This window comes from Salmo trutta, chromosome 31 (assembly GCF_901001165.1).
Source record: "Salmo trutta chromosome 31, fSalTru1.1, whole genome shotgun sequence".
Classification (NCBI taxonomy): domain Eukaryota; kingdom Metazoa; phylum Chordata; class Actinopteri; order Salmoniformes; family Salmonidae; genus Salmo; species Salmo trutta.
This window is the reverse complement of record NC_042987.1, coordinates 40567974-40586137: the sequence shown is the minus strand read 5'-3', so window position 1 is coordinate 40586137 and position 18164 is coordinate 40567974. Positions and strand designations below refer to the sequence as shown.

General features: G+C 41.9%; 1 protein-coding gene across 1 annotated transcript in view; it reads right to left on the bottom strand.

The window, feature by feature from the left end:
* The window catches only part of ptprma (protein tyrosine phosphatase receptor type Ma), a 286344-nt gene that overhangs the window by 125953 nt on the left and 142227 nt on the right, over nucleotides 1-18164 (bottom strand). The gene's annotated exons all lie outside the window — the stretch shown is intronic.

The following is an 18164-nucleotide window of genomic DNA, read 5'->3' as shown; positions in this document are numbered from 1 at the left end:
TCCCCCTTTCTCTATCTTGTTCTCGCTCTCTTCCCCTCCCTCTCATCTCTACCCTCCTTTCTCTCCTCTCCCTCCTCTTCTCCTCCTACTGTCCCCCCCTCTCCTACATGAGGCGAGCAGACTAGCAGCCAGAGCTCAAGGTAATGGGATCCATTTCCCTTCCATGTTAAAGCTTCAGTCCATTTCTCCAACACTTTACCACATATTAGCTGGTGCCAGGGCTCAATTGATCCTCATCCAGGAGACACCACCAGTTCCTAGGGAGAGGACTGGAGGAGAGGAGACTAGGGAGAGGACTGGACTCCCTTATTCTGTTTCTAATCGGGACGCCACAAAAATTACAATCGAGTATCAATGGAGCCACAAGAGCTACAAAATATGTGCCGATTGCTATAAAATGTACTGTTCAACTCAACAGTGTTTCATTTCAATTCAATTAGATTTGGCTGATGACCAAAATTGCAATGAAAATCCCCCCAGTTGAAATCAGTGTTAATCCTCATAAATCATCCAATAATCAAGCCATTACAATTAATCAGTGAGATGACTATAAGTGTTGGCAATGTACACAAAAATCAATGGTTCTCGGGAAATTAGGTCACGGCACAAAACATGACTGAAGTCAGAGAGAGAGAGAGAGAGAGAGAGAGAGAGAGGGGGTAGAGAGCGAGAGAGAGAGAGAGAGAGAGAGAGAGAGGGGGAGAGAGAAAGAGAGAGAGAGAGAGGGGGGGAGAGAGAGGGGGGGAGAGAGTGAGAGAGAGAGTGGGGGGGGAGAGAGTGAGCGAGAGAGAGAGAGAGGGGGGAGGAGAGTGAGAGAGAGAGAGAGAGAGAGAGGGGGGGAGAGAGCGAGAGAGAGAGAGAGAGAGAGAGAGAGAGAGAGAGGGGGGGGAGAGAGCGAGAGAGAGAGAGAGAGAGAGAGAGAGAGAGAGAGAGGGGGAGAGAGGAGAGAGAGAGAGAGAGGAGAGGAGAGAGAGAGAGAGAGAGGAGAGAGGGGAGAGAGAGAGAGAGGGGAGAGAGGAGAGAGAGAGGGGGAGAGAGCGAGAGAGAGAGAGAGAGAGGGGGAGAGAGCGAGAAGCGAGAGAGAGAGAGAGAGAGAGGGGGAGAGAGCGAGAGAGCGAGAGAGAGAGAGAGAGAGGTAAAGAAGCAAAGAGACAAGACAGGCTGCTGTTAAATGAAAGATGGAACAACACTTTGAGAGAAGAGAAGAGGAGTAGAGTGATGTGATCTCTCCATCTCTCCTGTGCTTTAATAGAGGAGTAGAGTGGTGTGATCTCTCCATCTCTCCTGTGCTTTAATAGAGGAGTAGAGTGGTGTGATCTCTCCATCTCTCCTGTGCTTTAATAGAGGAGTAGAGTGGTGTGATCTCTCCATCTCTCCTGTGCTTTAATAGAGGAGTAGAGTGGTGTGATCTCTCCATCTCTCCTGTGCTTTAATAGAGGAGTAGAGTGGTGTGATCTCTCCATCTCTCCTGTGCTTTAATAGAGGAGTAGAGTGATGTGATCTCTCCATCTCTCCTGTGCTTTAATAGAAGAGTAGAGTGATGTGATCTCTCCATCTCTCCTGTGCTTTAATAGAGGAGTAGAGTGATGTGATCTCTCCATCTCTCCTGTGCTTTAATAGAGGAGTAGAGTGGTGTGATCTCTCCATCTCTCCTGTGCTTTAATAGAGGAGTAGAGTGGTGTGATCTCTCCATCTCTCCTGTGCTTTAATAGAGGAGTAGAGTGGTGTGATCTCTCCATCTCTCCTGTGCTTTAATAGAGGAGTAGAGTGGTGTGATCTCTCCATCTCTCCTGTGCTTTAATAGAGAAATATAAAGGGAACAGAGGAGACAAAGAAAAGCAGACCCATCAGCTGATTGAAGACAGAGGAGAGTGTGTGTGTGTGTGTGTGTGTGTGTGTGTGTGTGTGTGTGTGTTCGTGAGTGCATATGAGTGTGTATGTGTGTGGCTGTGAAGTAAGGATTCAGACTCCCAACTAATACATGGAAAGCACAGGAAAGTATAACGGCAAAGGACAAATGAGAATAATGATTTGTTCTACAAATCAAGTGGTTCCTGGAAGGATGAAGCATCCCAACGTTTTAATCAACATCATAAAGGTTACTGGTTTTCTTCAACTCTGCAATATCTTGTTTCAGTATCTTCTTGGTAAATTTACATGACTACTGAAAGCATGTAACGTATGATTCTGAACTATATAATGTAAATTATTGTGCAAACACAAATCTACGGGTTACGGGTATGTCAAATAAAATTAAAATTAAATGTTATTTGTCACATGCGTCGAATACAATAGGTGTATACCTTACCGTGAAATGCTAACTTACAAGACCTTAACCAACAATGCAGTTCAAGAAATAGAGTTAAGAAAATATTTACTAAATAAACTGAAGTAAAAAACAAATACCAGGCGGTGATGCAACCAATCAGGATGCTCTCGATGGTGCAGCTGTATAACTTTCTGAGGATCTGGGGACCCATGCCAAATCTTTTTCAGTCTCCTGAGGGGTAATAGGCATTGTCATGCCCTCTTCACAACTGTCTTGGTGTGTTTGGAAGGAACTTGAAACACACGACCCACTCCACTACAGCCCGGTAACTCCGGTTCTCTTAAAGAGGATAGTAAAGTAAAGCTTTGACTATGTACAGACTCAGTGAGGAAGGCCGCCGTAGGCAGACATGGCTCTCAAGAGAAGGCAGGCTATGTGCACACTGCCCACAAAATGAGGTGGAAACTGAGCAGCACTTCCTAACCTCCTGCCAAATGTATGACCATATTAGAGACACATATTTCCCTCAGATTACACAGATCCACAAAGTATTAGAAAACAAACCGATTTTGATAAACTCCCATATCTACTGGGTGAAATACCACAGTGTGCCATCACCGCAGCAAGATTTGTGACCTGTTGCCACAAGAAAAGTTCAACCAGTGAAGAACAAACACCATTTTAAATATAACCCATATTTATGTTTATTTATTTTCCCTTTTGAACAATAACCATTTGTACATCATTACAACACTGTATATAGACATAATATGACATTTGTAATGTCTTTATTCTTTTGAAACGTCTGTATGTGTAATATTTACTGTTCATTTTTATTGTTTATTTCACTTTTGTATATTATCTACTTCACTTGCTTTGGCAATGTTAACGTATGTTTCCCATGCCAATAAAAGCCCCTTGGATTGGATTTAATTGAATAGTAACATACGCTTCCACTCTGTCCAGAGTGGGAGATCAGAAGCCCGTCTGACAACTACTAGGCCAGCGCGTCTACACCCAGAGGGACATTGTGGAACAGGCGACAATGCGCATTGTCCTGCGATACGTACAGACAGACGGCAGCTCTGCCGTAACGTCCCTCCTCGACGACTTTGAGAGGAAGTCGCCACTCCCCTGGTAGGGGGTTCCCCAGCGACGGTAAAATCCGCACTTGATTGTAGTCTGCCTGGCACATGTGTTGCTCTGAGAGACAACAGATGTTCGGTGCTCGCTGAATAACAAGATCTTTCTCGCAGTAGTGCCGGGTGGAGAGATGGGTTTAAGTGAGGTCACGCAACGCTGGAAGTCTTTCATGAGGAGGAGGCCAAGCGAGACTACCACAATCATGGACTACCACAATCATGGACTAATACAATCATGGACTAATACAATCATGGACTAATACAATCATGGACTACCACAATCATGGACTAATACAATCATGGACTAATACAATCATGGACTACCACAATCATGGACTACCACAATCATAGACTACCACAATCATGAACTAATACAATCATGGACTAATACAATCATGGACTAATACAATCATGGACTACCACAATCATGGACTAATACAATCATGGACTAATACAATCATGGACTACCACAATCACAGACTACCACAATCACAGACTACCACAATCATGGACTAATACAATCATGGACTAATACAATCATGGACTACCACAATCACAGACTACCACAATCACAGACTAATACAATCATGGACTAATACAATCATGGACTAATACAATCACGGACTACCACAATCATGGACTAATACAATCATGGACTACCACAATCATGGACTACCACAATCACAGACTAATACAATCATGGACTAATACAATCACGGACTAATACAATCACGGACTACCACAATCATGGACTAATACAATCATGGACTAATACAATCATGGACTAATACAATCATGGACTAATACAATCATGGACTAATACAATCATGGACTACCACAATCATGGACTAATACAATCATGGACTAATACAATCATGGACTACCACAATCATGGACTACCACAATCATGTCGTCAATTTCTGCTGAGTCGGTAAAAGCGAGCTTACGGCACAATTTTATCCTGAAGCCCACAGCGAGCAGGTGCGACAACAGCTGGGTTGTGTGCTCTGCAGATCAACCAGTTGATGTGTGGGAGGGCTAGGGCAGCTTTGGTACACGCAATGAACGTCCATGGGGCCGTGGACAGACCGAATGGTAAGGTGAGATATCTGTAGTCTATGCCCTGTGTACAGGATAAACTCTGATGTGAAAATAAGTATCCTTGAGGTCTACTGACCCTCAGACGCTTGTTGAGGGGCCACGTAAGAGTGAGTAGGTTTGGTGGTTTGATGGTGAGTAGCAACAGCGTATGTCAATAAGTAAATAATCAAAAACACCAAGCAAACAGCCCTGTCCTCATTACATGCTCACTTAGTTAACATTTGCTGGCTAGCTAGCGAGCAATGTAGTTAGGCTCTATCCAGCCGGCGAGGTAGTTAGCCTATCTAGCCAGCAAGGTAGTTAGCCTATCTAGCTACCAATCTGTGCTACTTATGTGTGAAAATGGGACTGGTGCCAAAGTGAACACTGACTCATCCTTGACACAAAAATAACACAGTTTTTCCCAAAATATGCAAATCTTCAAAAAACAAGACCATTAGTGCATATCTGTCATTCATGCCATGTGCTTGCATTAATGATGAGGAGATTGTTTGTTAGCTAGCTAGCTAGGTAGCTAAATTAGAACGTGTCTGACTTAAACCAGTGCGGCAAACATTTTGCACACACACAAACAGGGACAAACAGGGCCCCTCTTCTTTAAGTCACTATAATGTTTAGGAAAAGCGAAGGAGAGCCATTCAGAAAATATACTTTAAAACCATCCAGAAAATATACTTTAAAACCCTCTATTTGCGGAACTATCTCTTGGCTGCACTGCAGTGGGGAATTGTTACACTGCAGGCCCAGAGAATGGCAGGGTTGCCAGGCACACAAATCAAATTAGACCACAAGCTCTCAAAGAGACAAATGCACTAAAGTATGAATTTCAAGAAGCAGCGACTGGGTGGCTGGCAAGGAGAATGTGTGGCCCAAATGATATTCTATTCCCTATATAGTGCACTACTTTTGACCAGGACCCTATGCACTATAGTGCACTATATAGCGTGCACTTTTGGGATACAAGCAAAGTCTCATTTCTGGAGGAGCGTTCAAGGAGAATGTCACACTCATCTTTGCATTGGAGAGATAATGTCCACTGCTCTTTTCATATACTCTCGCTCTCCTCTACTCACCTTTCCTCCTCTCCTCTCCTCACCTCTCCTCCTCTCCTCTCCTCACCTCTCATCCTCTCCTCAACTCTTCTACTCTCCTCTCCTCATCTCTCCTCACCTCTCCTCCTCTCCTCTCCTCACCTCTCCTCCTCTCCTCTCCTCACCTCTCCTCCTCTCCTCACCTCTCACCCTCTCAACTCTCCTCCTCAACTCTCCTCCTCAACTCTCCTCTCCTCCCATCCTCTCCTCACCTCTCCTCCTCTCCTCATTTCTCCTCATCTCTCCTCCTCTCCTCACTTCTCCTCTCCTCACCTTTCCTCCTCACCTCTCCTTCTCTCCTCACATCTCTTCCTCTCCTACACCTCTCTCGCTCTCCTCTACTCACCTTTCTTCCTCTCCTCAACTCTCCTCCTCTCCTCTCCTCACCTCTCCTCCTCTCCTCACTTCTCATCCTCTCCTCACCTCTCACCCTCTCCTCACCTCTCCTACTCTCCTCTCTTCCTCTCCTCCTCTCTTCCTCTCCTCTGTTGCTCTCCTACTGTCCTCTTATCTTCTCCTCAATCCTCTTCCTCTCCTCCTCTCCATCTTTCCTCATCTCCAGCCTTAGCCAACAGAAGGAGAGACCTTGGCATGAAGCTATGCTTGAACAAAAATGGGAAATAAAATAAAACAATGCTGATAAATGTAGGAAGGATAGAAATTGTTTAGGTTCATTAGGGTAAAAGAGAGAGTTGAAGATAAGATTATGTATATTGGTTCTACCAATTATATGCCAATGGCTTTAATGTATATCAAGGGTTTCCTATTGGATCTAATACAAATGCGGCTAACGTAAAAAAAAAAAAAAAAAAGTACAATGAATCGCCATGATACTTGCCATTTGTCAAGACATTTGACAGTCACAGCTTCCTAAAATGAAACCACCAGCTGGCCCATCATCAAGCCTCGTGGACCGGTGCCCAATAACAACCCATTCACCCATGACTCACAACATGACCTCCACTGTTTACATCACGTGTCAAACTCATTCCACGGTGGGGCCGAGTGTCTGCCAGATTTCGCTCCTCCTTTGTACTTATTAATGGATGAATTAAGGTCACTAATTAGTAAGGAATTCCCCTCACCTGGTTGTCTAGGTCTTAATAATTGAAAGGAAAAAACTAAAACCCGTAGACACTTGGCCCTCTGTGGGATGAGTTTGACGTCCCCGGTTTACATCAACAAGGAGTGTCATGTACTTCAGAGGCTGGTGAGGTTTGAAGATAAAAACACCCACCTCCTTCCCCATCCTCCCACCAGCTTAATCTGAAATGAAGAGGCTGCATTGAACACACACACACACACACACACACACTTGTTTTACTATCCTTGTGGGGACCAAACAATTGATTCCCATTCAAAATCCTATTTTCCTTAACTCTTAACCCTTAACCTAACCCTAACCTTAACCCCAAACCCTAACCTAAACCTTAACCCTAACCTTAACCCTAACATAAACCTTAACCTTAAACCTAACCCTTAACCCTAACCCTAACCCTAGCCATAATCCCAAACCCTAAACCTAACCTTAACCCCAAACTCTAACCCTTAACCTTAACCTTAACCTCAATCCCTAACCTAACCTTAACCCCAAACCCTTACTCCTAACCTAACCCTTAACCCTAACATTAACCCCAAAACCTAACCCCTAACCTAACCCTTAACCCTAACCCCAAACCCAAACCTTAATTGTAACCTAACCCCTAACCTTAATTGTAACCTAATCCCTAACCTTAATTGTAACCTAACCCCTAACCTTAATTGTAACCTAACCCCTAACCTTAATTGTAACCTAATTCATAACCTTAATTGTAACCTAATCCCTAACCTTAATTGTAACCTAATCCCTAACCTTAATTGTAACCTAACCCCTAACCTTAATTGTAACCTAACCCCTAACCTTAATTGTAACCTAACCCCTAACCTTAATTGTAACCTAATTCATAACCTTAATTGTAACCTAATCCCTAACCTTAATTGTAACCTAATTCATAACCTTAATTGTAACCTAATCCCTAACCTTAATTGTAACCTAACCCCTAACCTTAATTGTAACCTAACCCCTAACCTTAATTGTAACCTAATCCCTAACCTTAATTGTAACCTAACCCCTAACCTTAATTGTAACCTAATCCCTAACCTTAATTGTAACCTAACCCCTAACCTTAATTGTAACCTAACCCCTAACCTTAATTGTAACCTAACCTCTAACCTTAATTGTAACCTAACCCCTAACCTTAATTGTAACCTAACCCCTAACCTTAATTGTAACCTAACCCCTAACCTTAATTGTAACCTAATCCCTAACCTTAATTGTAACCTAACCCCTAACCTTAATTGTAACCTAACCTCTAACCTTAATTGTAACCTAACCCCTAAGCCTAAAATGACCTTTTCCTTGTGGGGAATGGCGACGTGTCCGAATTTTCCTTGATTTAATATCCTTGTGAGGACTTCTGTTCCCCAAAAGGATAGTAAAACCAAACAAACATACACACACAGCATATGTTTTACTATCTTTGTGGGGACCTAAAATGTATTTCCATTCAATATCCTATTTTCCCTAAACATAACCCTTATCCTAACCTTAAACCAAGCTTAAAACAGCCCTTGTCCTCATGGGGATGTGGGAAATGTCCCCACGAGGGAGAATGTTCCCGGTTTTACTCTCCTTGTGGGGATTTTGAGTGATTTGCAGTACCCACGAGGGTAGTAATACAAGCTCACACACACACCTTAATCTGAAATGAAAGGGGCTGCATTGAAGGGCTGATAGCCTCTATAAATCACTGGGTGTGTAGGGAGGAGAAAAGGAGAAGCAACCATTTTAATACGGTCATTGAGACTGCCTGAGCACCCTATTCCCTATGTAGTGCACTACTTTTGACCAGTAGTGCACTACTTTTGAATAGGGTGCCATTTGGGACTCATCCGCTGACGGTGTGTATGAGTGACGGCTGAAGAAGTGGAAAAACCTATTACACCAGTCAACTGTGACCGTATACCTCACATTACCTTACATTACATTACCTTACCTTACATTACCTTACATTACCTTACCTCACATTACCTTACATTACCTTACATTACCTTACCTCACATTACCTTACATTACCTTACCTCACATTACCTTACATTACATTACCTTACATTACATTACCTTACATTACCTTACATTACATTACCTTACATTACCTCACATTACCTTACCTCACATTACCTTACCTCACATTACCTTACATTACATTACCTTACATTACATTACCTTACATTACCTTACCTCACATTACCTTACATTACATTACCTCACATTACCTTACATCACATTACCTCACATTACCTTACATTACCTTACCTCACATTACCTTACATTACATTACCTCACATTACCTCACATTACCTTACATTACCTTACATTACCTTACCTTACATTACCTTACATTACCTTACCTCACATTACCTTACATTACATTACCTTACATTACATTACCTTACATCACAATACAGTACAATGCAATACCTTACAATACATTATAATACAATACCTTACAATACATTACAATCCATACATTACCTTACAATGCATTACATTACAATACAATACCTTACAATAAATTACAATACATTACATTACCTTTCATTATGTTACCTTACAATACCTCACATTACCTTACCTCACATTACAATACCTCACATTACCTTACCTCACATTACATTACATTACCTTACCTCACATTACATTACCTCACATTACCTTACCTTACATTACCTTACCTTACCTCACATTACATTACCTCACATTACCTCACCTTACATTACCTTACCTCACATTACCTTACATTACCTTACATTACCTTACATTACCTTACCTTACATTACATTACCTTACCTCACATTACATTACCTCACATTACATTACCTCACATTACCTTACATTACCTTACATTACCTTACATTACCTTACATTACATTACCTCACATTACATTACATTACATTACCTCACATTACCTTACATTACCTTACCTTACATTACCTTACATTACCTTACATTACATTACCTTACATTACATTACCTCACATTACATTACATTACATTACCTCACATTACATTACATTACATTACCTCACATTACATTACATTACCTCACATTACATTACATTACCTCACATTACCTCACATTACCTTACATTACATTACATTACCTCACATTACCTTACATTACATTACCTCACATTACCTTACATTACCTCACATTACATTACATTACCTCACATTACATTACCTCACATTACATTACCTTACAATACATTACATCACAATACAGTACAATGCAATACCTTACAATACATTATAATACAATACCTTACAATACATTACAATCCATACATTACCTTACATTACCTTACAATGCATTACATTACAATACAATACCTTACAATAAATTACAATACATTACATTACCTTTCATTATGTTACCTTACATTACCCTACCTTACATTACCTTACATTAAATTACAATACATTACCTTACAATACATTACCTTACATTAAATTACAATACAATACCTTACCTTGCATTACCTTACATTACAATACATTACCTTACATTATATTACATTACCCTGTAGTGAGAGACTGGGTTAGTACACCAAGCTGTGAGAGGCTTGTTATCTTCATAGAAACACCCCAAACACAAATCACAACACAAAACAACAGGGTTAGCAATCTCCTTAAACCACAATATCATTTTACTGCGTTCACAAACCCATCAAATATTGAGAGGCTGTATTGCGGAGAGGTAGCCTAAGGGCCTTTTCACATATCCCCTTATGATCTGCACCCTGAATCATTTGGTATCCTGATCTGCGCCATAAAGCATGTGTGAAACGTAAACTAACCCTGGAGCTGCGTGAGCAGTGGGTCTAAGATCCAGGACCAGAGTACCAGGTATTGTGATGCGGCACCGCGAGTCGTGTGGAACTTTTCTGATGCCCGTTTGTAAACGAGCTAAGTCGCTAATGTCATGTAGAATGTGTGTCTTGCTAATCGCACCCTAAAGCTGTTATTTTTCCGATCTTGTGAAAGCAAAAAAAAAAAACATTTTCTGTAGACTTCTCACAAACGCTCCAGGAAACAGAACCAAGGTACCGAATTTCATATATGAAAAACACCCTAAGTACTGGAAATATGACTTTACAGTTTTTCTCAATCGCGTACAAGCAATGATCAAATACATTCACAGAACCTCTGATCATTTTATTGTCTTCATTCCTAACTTACATTTCTTGGACCACCTAGCCTACCTTACCAAATAGGGTTATCTTCTGTAGACCACCCCTACTTTGTCACAACAAAATTGATTGGCTCAAACGCATTAAGAAGGAAAGAAATTCAACAAATTAACTTTTAACAAGGGAACACCTATTAATTCAAATGCATTCCAGGTGACTACCTCATGAAGCTGGTTGAGAGAATGCCAAGAGTGTGCAAAGCTGTCATCAAGGTAAAGGGTGACTACTTTGAATAATCTCAAATATAAAATATATTTTGATTTGTTTAAGACTTTTTGGGGGTTACTACATAATTCCATATGTGTTACTTCATAGTTTTGATGTCTTCACTATTATTCTACAATGTAGAAAATAGTAAAAAATAAAATAAAAACCCTTGAATTGACTGGCTGGCTAACTGATTGACTAGCTGACTGACTGACTAACTGGCTGGCTGATTTACTGGCTGACTGACTGGCTGTTTCCAAACTGTTTGACTGATACTGATATATATATATATATATATATATATATATATTTTTTTTTATATATGGGAGGATTGGAAATGATGCAGACAATTACATTGATGGAAGCAACAATCTATCTGCATTATTAAAGCTGATCTACCCTTTGAAAATGTTTTAGCTGGAGATGTTTTTAAATGACAGGTTAGAGGACAACCTGCAGTAGTCGGTCGGCGACATTTTGTAACGTTGCATTTTGATACAGGGGTCACCAGAACAGAAAGAGAAACACACTGTTTTGTCAATCACTGATCAATCTATTATCACATTGAAATCAATAGTGCTTGAGAGGGGAAATGAGGTTACTCCTATAGTTTAAAATGAACACAGCTTGAAAATCACACATAATCTGGTAATAATACACACTATATCTTTTTTAAACATTTCCCCCAGTGTGATGAGGTTAAAACGTCAGCTTGTGTAATGTAGTAACACAAACCGTCTACATCAAGGAAAATAGTGTAATATAAAATACACATGGAAAAAATGCAATAATTCCATATTGTAATTTAAACGAAGATGTTTACAATAATCCCATATTGTAATTTAAACGAAGATGTTTACAATAATCCCATATTGTAATTTAAACGAAGATGTTTACAATAATCCCATATTGTAATTTAAACGAAGATGTTTACAATAATCCCATATTGTAATTTAAACGAAGATGTTTACAATAATCCCATATTGTAATTTAAACGAAGATGTTTACAATAATCCCATATTGTAATTTAAACGAAGATGTTTACAATAATCCCATATTGTAATTTAAACGAAGATGTTTACAATAATCCCATATTGTAATTTAAACGAAGATGTTTACAATAATCCCATATTGTAATTTAAACGAAGATGTTTACAATAATCCCATATTGTAATTTAAACGAAGATGTTTACAATAATCCCATATTGTAATTTAAACGAAGATGTTTACAATAATCCCATATTGTAATTTAAACGAAGATGTTTACATTACAATAATCCCATATTGTAATTTAAACGAAGATGTTTACAATAATCCCATATTGTAATTTAAACGAAGATGTTTACAATAATCCCATATTGTAATTTAAACGAAGATGTTTACAATAATCCCATATTGTAATTTAAACGAAGATGTTTACAATAATCCCATATTGTAATTTAAACGAAGATGTTTACAATAATCCCATATTGTAATTTAAACGAAGATGTTACAATAATCCCATATTGTAATTTAAACGAAGATGTTTACAATAATCCCATATTTATCTTTTTTAAATGTTTTATTATGAACAATTTAATCGGCTGCTCTAGAAATAGTTATTTTCACTGGCCTCCCCTCCTCTTCCTCTACCCACCTACCTACCTACCTCTACCCTCCTCTTCCTCTACCCAACTACCTACCTACCTACCTACCTATACCCTCCCCTCCTCTTCCTCTACCCACCTACCTACCTACCTACCTACCTACCTACCTACCTACCTACCTACCTACCTACCTACCTACCTACCTACCTACCTACCTACCTATACCCTCCCCTCCTCTTCCTCTACCCCTACCTACCTATACCCTCCCCTCCTCTTCCTCTACCCCCACCTACCTACCTACCTACCTACCTATACCCTCCCCTCCTCTTCCTCTACCCAACTACCTACCTACCTACCTACCTATACCCTCCCCTCCTCTTCCTCTACCCAACTACCTACCTACCTATACCCTCCCCTCCTCTTCCTCTACCCCCACCTACCTACCTACCTACCTATACCCTCCCCTCCTCTTCCTCTACCCAACTACCTACCTACCTACCTACCTATACCCTCCCCTCCTCTTCCTCTACCCAACTACCTACCTACCTACCTACCTACCTATACCCTCCCCTCCTCTTCCTCTACCCCTACCTACCTATACCCTCCCCTCCTCTTCCTCTACCCCCACCTACCTACCTACCTACCTATACCCTCCCCTCCTCTTCCTCTACCCAACTTACCCATCCCTACCCTACTAACATACCCCTAACCCTACCCCACCTCTACCCACCTACCTACCTACCTACCTACCTACATATACCCTCCCCCTCCTATACCCCTAACCCTACCCTACCCTACCCCACCTCTACCCACCTACCTACCTACCTACCTACCTACCTACCTACCTACCTACCTACCTACCTACCTATACCCTCCCCCTCCTATACCCCTAACCCTAACCCTACCCCTAACCCTACCCTACCCTACTTACCTAACCTACCTACCTAACTACCTACCTACCTACCTCTACCCCTACCTACCTCTACCCCTACCTACCTACCTACCTACCTACCTACCTACCTACCTACCTACCTACCTACCTACCTACCTACCTACCTACCTACCTCTACCCTCCCCCTCCTATACCCTACCTACCTACCTACCTACCTACCTACCTACCTACCTACCTCTACCCTCCCCCTCCTCTACCCTACCTACCTACCTACCTACCTACCTACCTCTACCCTCCCCCTCCTATACCCTACCTACCTACCTACCTACCCTCCCACCTACCTACCTACCTCTACCCTCCCCCTCCTCTACCCTACCTATCTACCTACCTACCTACCTCTACACCTACCTACCTACCTACCTACCTACCTACCTACCTACCTACCTACCTACCTCTACCCTCCCCTACACCTACCTACCTACCTACCCTTCTACCTACCTACCTACCTACCTACCTACCACCTACCTACCTACCTACCCTCCCACCTACCTACCTACCTACCTACCTACCTACCTACCTACCTACCTACCTACCTACCTACCTACCTACCTACCTCTACCCCTACATCTACCCCTACATCTACCCCTACATCTACCTCTACCCCTACATCTACCTCTACCCCTACATCTACCTCTACCCCTACATCTACCTCTACCCCTACATCTACCTCTACCCCTACATCTACCTCTACCCACACCTTTATCATGCTAAATATATAAGATGGTTAAATCCCAAAACATGACAAAAATACACCAAATAACAGTTTATGCAGATATATCCTGGAGATGGGAGGTGAAATGGTGCTTTCAGCTCTTACCAGCTCTCTCTGTGTGTGTGTGTGTGTGTGTGTGTGTAGAGGATGTAAATTGGTGCTCTCAGCCCCTGGGTACAGGAGAAAGACATTAGTCCTGGATGAAGGGAAACAAATTGGGCATGTCCACGACAGACTCACTTTACTGGGAGACAAGCGTGTTTGTGTGTTTGTGTTTCTGTGTGTGTGTGTGTTCGTGTTAGTGTTGGGCAATATAAACCTATTGTGTTTATGTACCCATAAAACATTGTGATATAAGATGCTATATACATTTAAAAAAACACTTGCTAAAACGACAGTTGGGCTATAGCGAGAAAACGAATTGCAACTGGACGAATCATGACAAAGGATAATGTTGTTGAAAGTCTGGGCAGAGGCTAATATTCATTTCCAGTGGAGGAGCGGAAACAGGTTTGTGTGTTTCTGTCTATGTGTCATGTCTATGACAATCACATGACGGAGCAGCGACTGTCTGATGAGGAACAGTCTGTCTGTAGTGAACTGGGTTATAGAATGAGGAACAGTCTGTCTGTAGTGAACTGGGTTATAGAATGAGGAACAGTCTGTCTTACTGTAGTGAACTGGGTTATAGAATGAGGAACAGTCTGTCTTAATGTAGTGAACTGGGTTATAGAATGAGGAACAGTCTGTCTGTAGTGAACTGGGTTATAGAATGAGGAACAGTCTGTCTTACTGTAGTGAACTGGGTTATAGAATGAGGAACAGTCTGTCTTACTGTAGTGAACTGGGTTATAGAATGAGGAACAGTCTGTCTTACTGTAGTGAACTGGGTTATAGAATGAGGAACAGTCTGTCTGTAGTGAACTGGGTTATAGAATGAGGAACAGTCTGTCTTACTGTAGTGAACTGGGTTATAGAATGAGGAACAGTCTGTCTGTAGTGAACTGGGTTATAGAATGAGGAACAGTCTGTCTGTAGTGAACTGGGTTATAGAATGAGGAACAGTCTGTCTGTAGTGAACTGGGTTATAGAATGAGGAACAGTCTGTCTGTAGTGAACTGGGTTATATGACTACATCATGGGCTGGATAGAGGAATTCTACTGTCTTCACAACTGGATCCTAATTTATTTATTTGCCTCATAAAATAATAGAAAAATAAATCACATTGTTCGTTCTATCTCTCATAATGATTGAGAATATCCCATATGCATAGGCTTTTTTGTTGTTGAAAGCCACAACAAATTTAGGACAACACCTTCTTAGGCTAGAATATTTAGGAATAGGTTACAGTTCATAACTAACTGGTATTAAAGCTTTTAAGATAGGCCAATAGGAGGAAGGAGGACAGCTTATTGGCCGTTTTGGTTTTCAAACTCTCATGGAGGGATTGTCCCTGACCCACATGGATCAACTCTTTTGTCAATAAGCTTAAAGTGGATTAAACTTGTCATTCGATGTTTCTATAGGCTGTTGATATGGTTTGTTCTCTTGTTACTAGTCCTCTGGCTACCTTATGCTATTACAATCACTTTTAGAGATGGAACTCTGTTACATTCATTGTTTTGATTGGGAGAAAGCCACACATTAAACTATGAAGCGTAGCTTTTAGTCAGATTCATAGCCTATCGAAGGGAGAGAGGAGAGGGAATATAGGCAACATTTTTAAAAAACCTCTAGACACAAGATAGTTATGGGTGTCTGTTAGAGAGAGGAGAGAGGGAGGAGAGAGAGGAGAGAGAGGAGAGTGGGAGAGAGGAGAGGGAGAAGAGAGAGGAGAGGAGGGAGAGAGAGGGAGGAGAGGAGAAAGAGATGAGAGAGAGTATAGAGAGGGAGGAGAGAGGAGAGAGAGGGAGGAGAGATAGGGAGAGAGGAGACGGGGAGAGAGAGAGAGCGAGAGGGAAAGAGAGAGGAGGAGAGAGGAGAGGTGAGAGGGAGGAGAGGGAGGAGAGGGAGGAGAGGGGAGAGAGAGGAGAGAGAGGAGAGGGAGGCGAGAGAAAGAGGCGAGAGAGAGAGGAGAGAGAGAGAGAGGAGAGAGAGAGGAGAGAGAGGATAGAGGTAGAGAGAGAGAGAGAGAGAGATTTGGGCAATAACACTAAGACAACAGTATATAACATCCCCAGTCGGAGCGGAATGAGTCTGTTTTCATGTAAAGTGTCAGTGTGACTACCGACCACTCTGCTCCACTTGGCCTAGTATTGCTATCTCTCTATTGCTCCCTTACTCACTCTCTCCATTCACTTTAAACTGCCTGTGTAACAGTGTGTCTTTGTGTTTAAGCTGTATGCCTGTGAGGTCGGCAGAGAGAAATAGCACATTTGTTTGCCTCATTCTAATACACATCAGCTCTAAGCAGAGACAGCAGAGAGCAATCCCATCGAACCCATAATGATAGCTTTCGATAACCAACAATAAAACATCCATCTGTACCCTAGAGAGATCCTTTACCTCTAGAGGGAGAGATGAAGAGAGGGAGAGGTGGGAGAAAAAGTGGGGGAGGGAGAGAGGAGGGTTGTGGAAGCGGAAGAAAAGGATGAGAGAGGAAAAAGAGAGGAGTGAGAGAGAGAGTTGACGATGTACACAGAGGAGTGAGGGAGAGAGATGACGATGTACGCAGAGGAGTGAGGGAGAGAGATGACGATGTACACAGAGGAGTGAGGGAGAGAGTTGACGATGTACACAGAGGAGTGAGGGAGAGAGTTGACTATGTACACAGAGGAGTGAGGGAGAGAGTTGACGATGTACACAGAGGAGTGAGGGAGAGAGATGACTATGACTAAAGAGAGGACTACACTACAGTTCAAAAGTTTGGGGTCACGTTTGGGGTCACGTGCAAACTGTCTCTAACCAGAATAGAAAGAGGAGTGGGTGGTCCCAGTGCACAACTGAGCAAGAGGACAAGTACATTAGAGTGTCTAGTTTGAGAACCAGACGCCTCGCAAGTCCTCAACTGTCAGCTTCATGAAATAGTACCTGCAAAACACCAGTCTCAATGTCAACAGTGAAGAGGCGACTCCGGGATGCTGGCCTTCTAGGCAGAGTTACAAAGAAAAAGACATATCTCAGACTGGCCAATAAAAAAGAAAATATTTAGATGGGCATAATAACACAGACACTGGACAGAGGAAGATTGGGGGAAAAAAAGTGTTATGGACAGACAAATCTAAGTTTGAGGTGTTCGGATCACAAAGAAGAACATTTGTGAGACGCAGATAAAATTAAAAGATGCTAGAAGAGTGCTTGACGCCGTCTGTCAGCATGGTGGAGGCAATGTGATGGTCTGGGGCTGCTTTGGTGGTGGTAAAGTGGGAGATTAGTACAGGGTAAAAGGGATCTTGAAGAAGGAAGGCTATCACTCCATTTTGCAACACCATGCCATACCCTGTGGATGGCGCTTAGTTGGAGTCAATTTCCTCCTACAACAAGACAATGAACCAAAGCACAGCTACAAACTATGCAATAACTATTTAGGGAAGAAGCAGTCAGCTGGTATTCTGTCTATAACGGAGTGGCCAGCACGGTCACCGGATCTCAACCCTATTGAGCTGTTGTGGGAGCAGCTTGACCGTATGGTACGTAAGAAGTGCCCATCAAGCCAATCCAGCTTGTGCGAGGTGCTTCAGGAAGTATGAGGTGAAATCTTCAGATTACCTGAACAAGTTGACAACTAGAATGCCAAAGGTCTGCAAGGCTGTAATTACTGCAAAATGGAGGATTCTTTGACGAAAGCAAAGTTTGAAGGACACAATTATT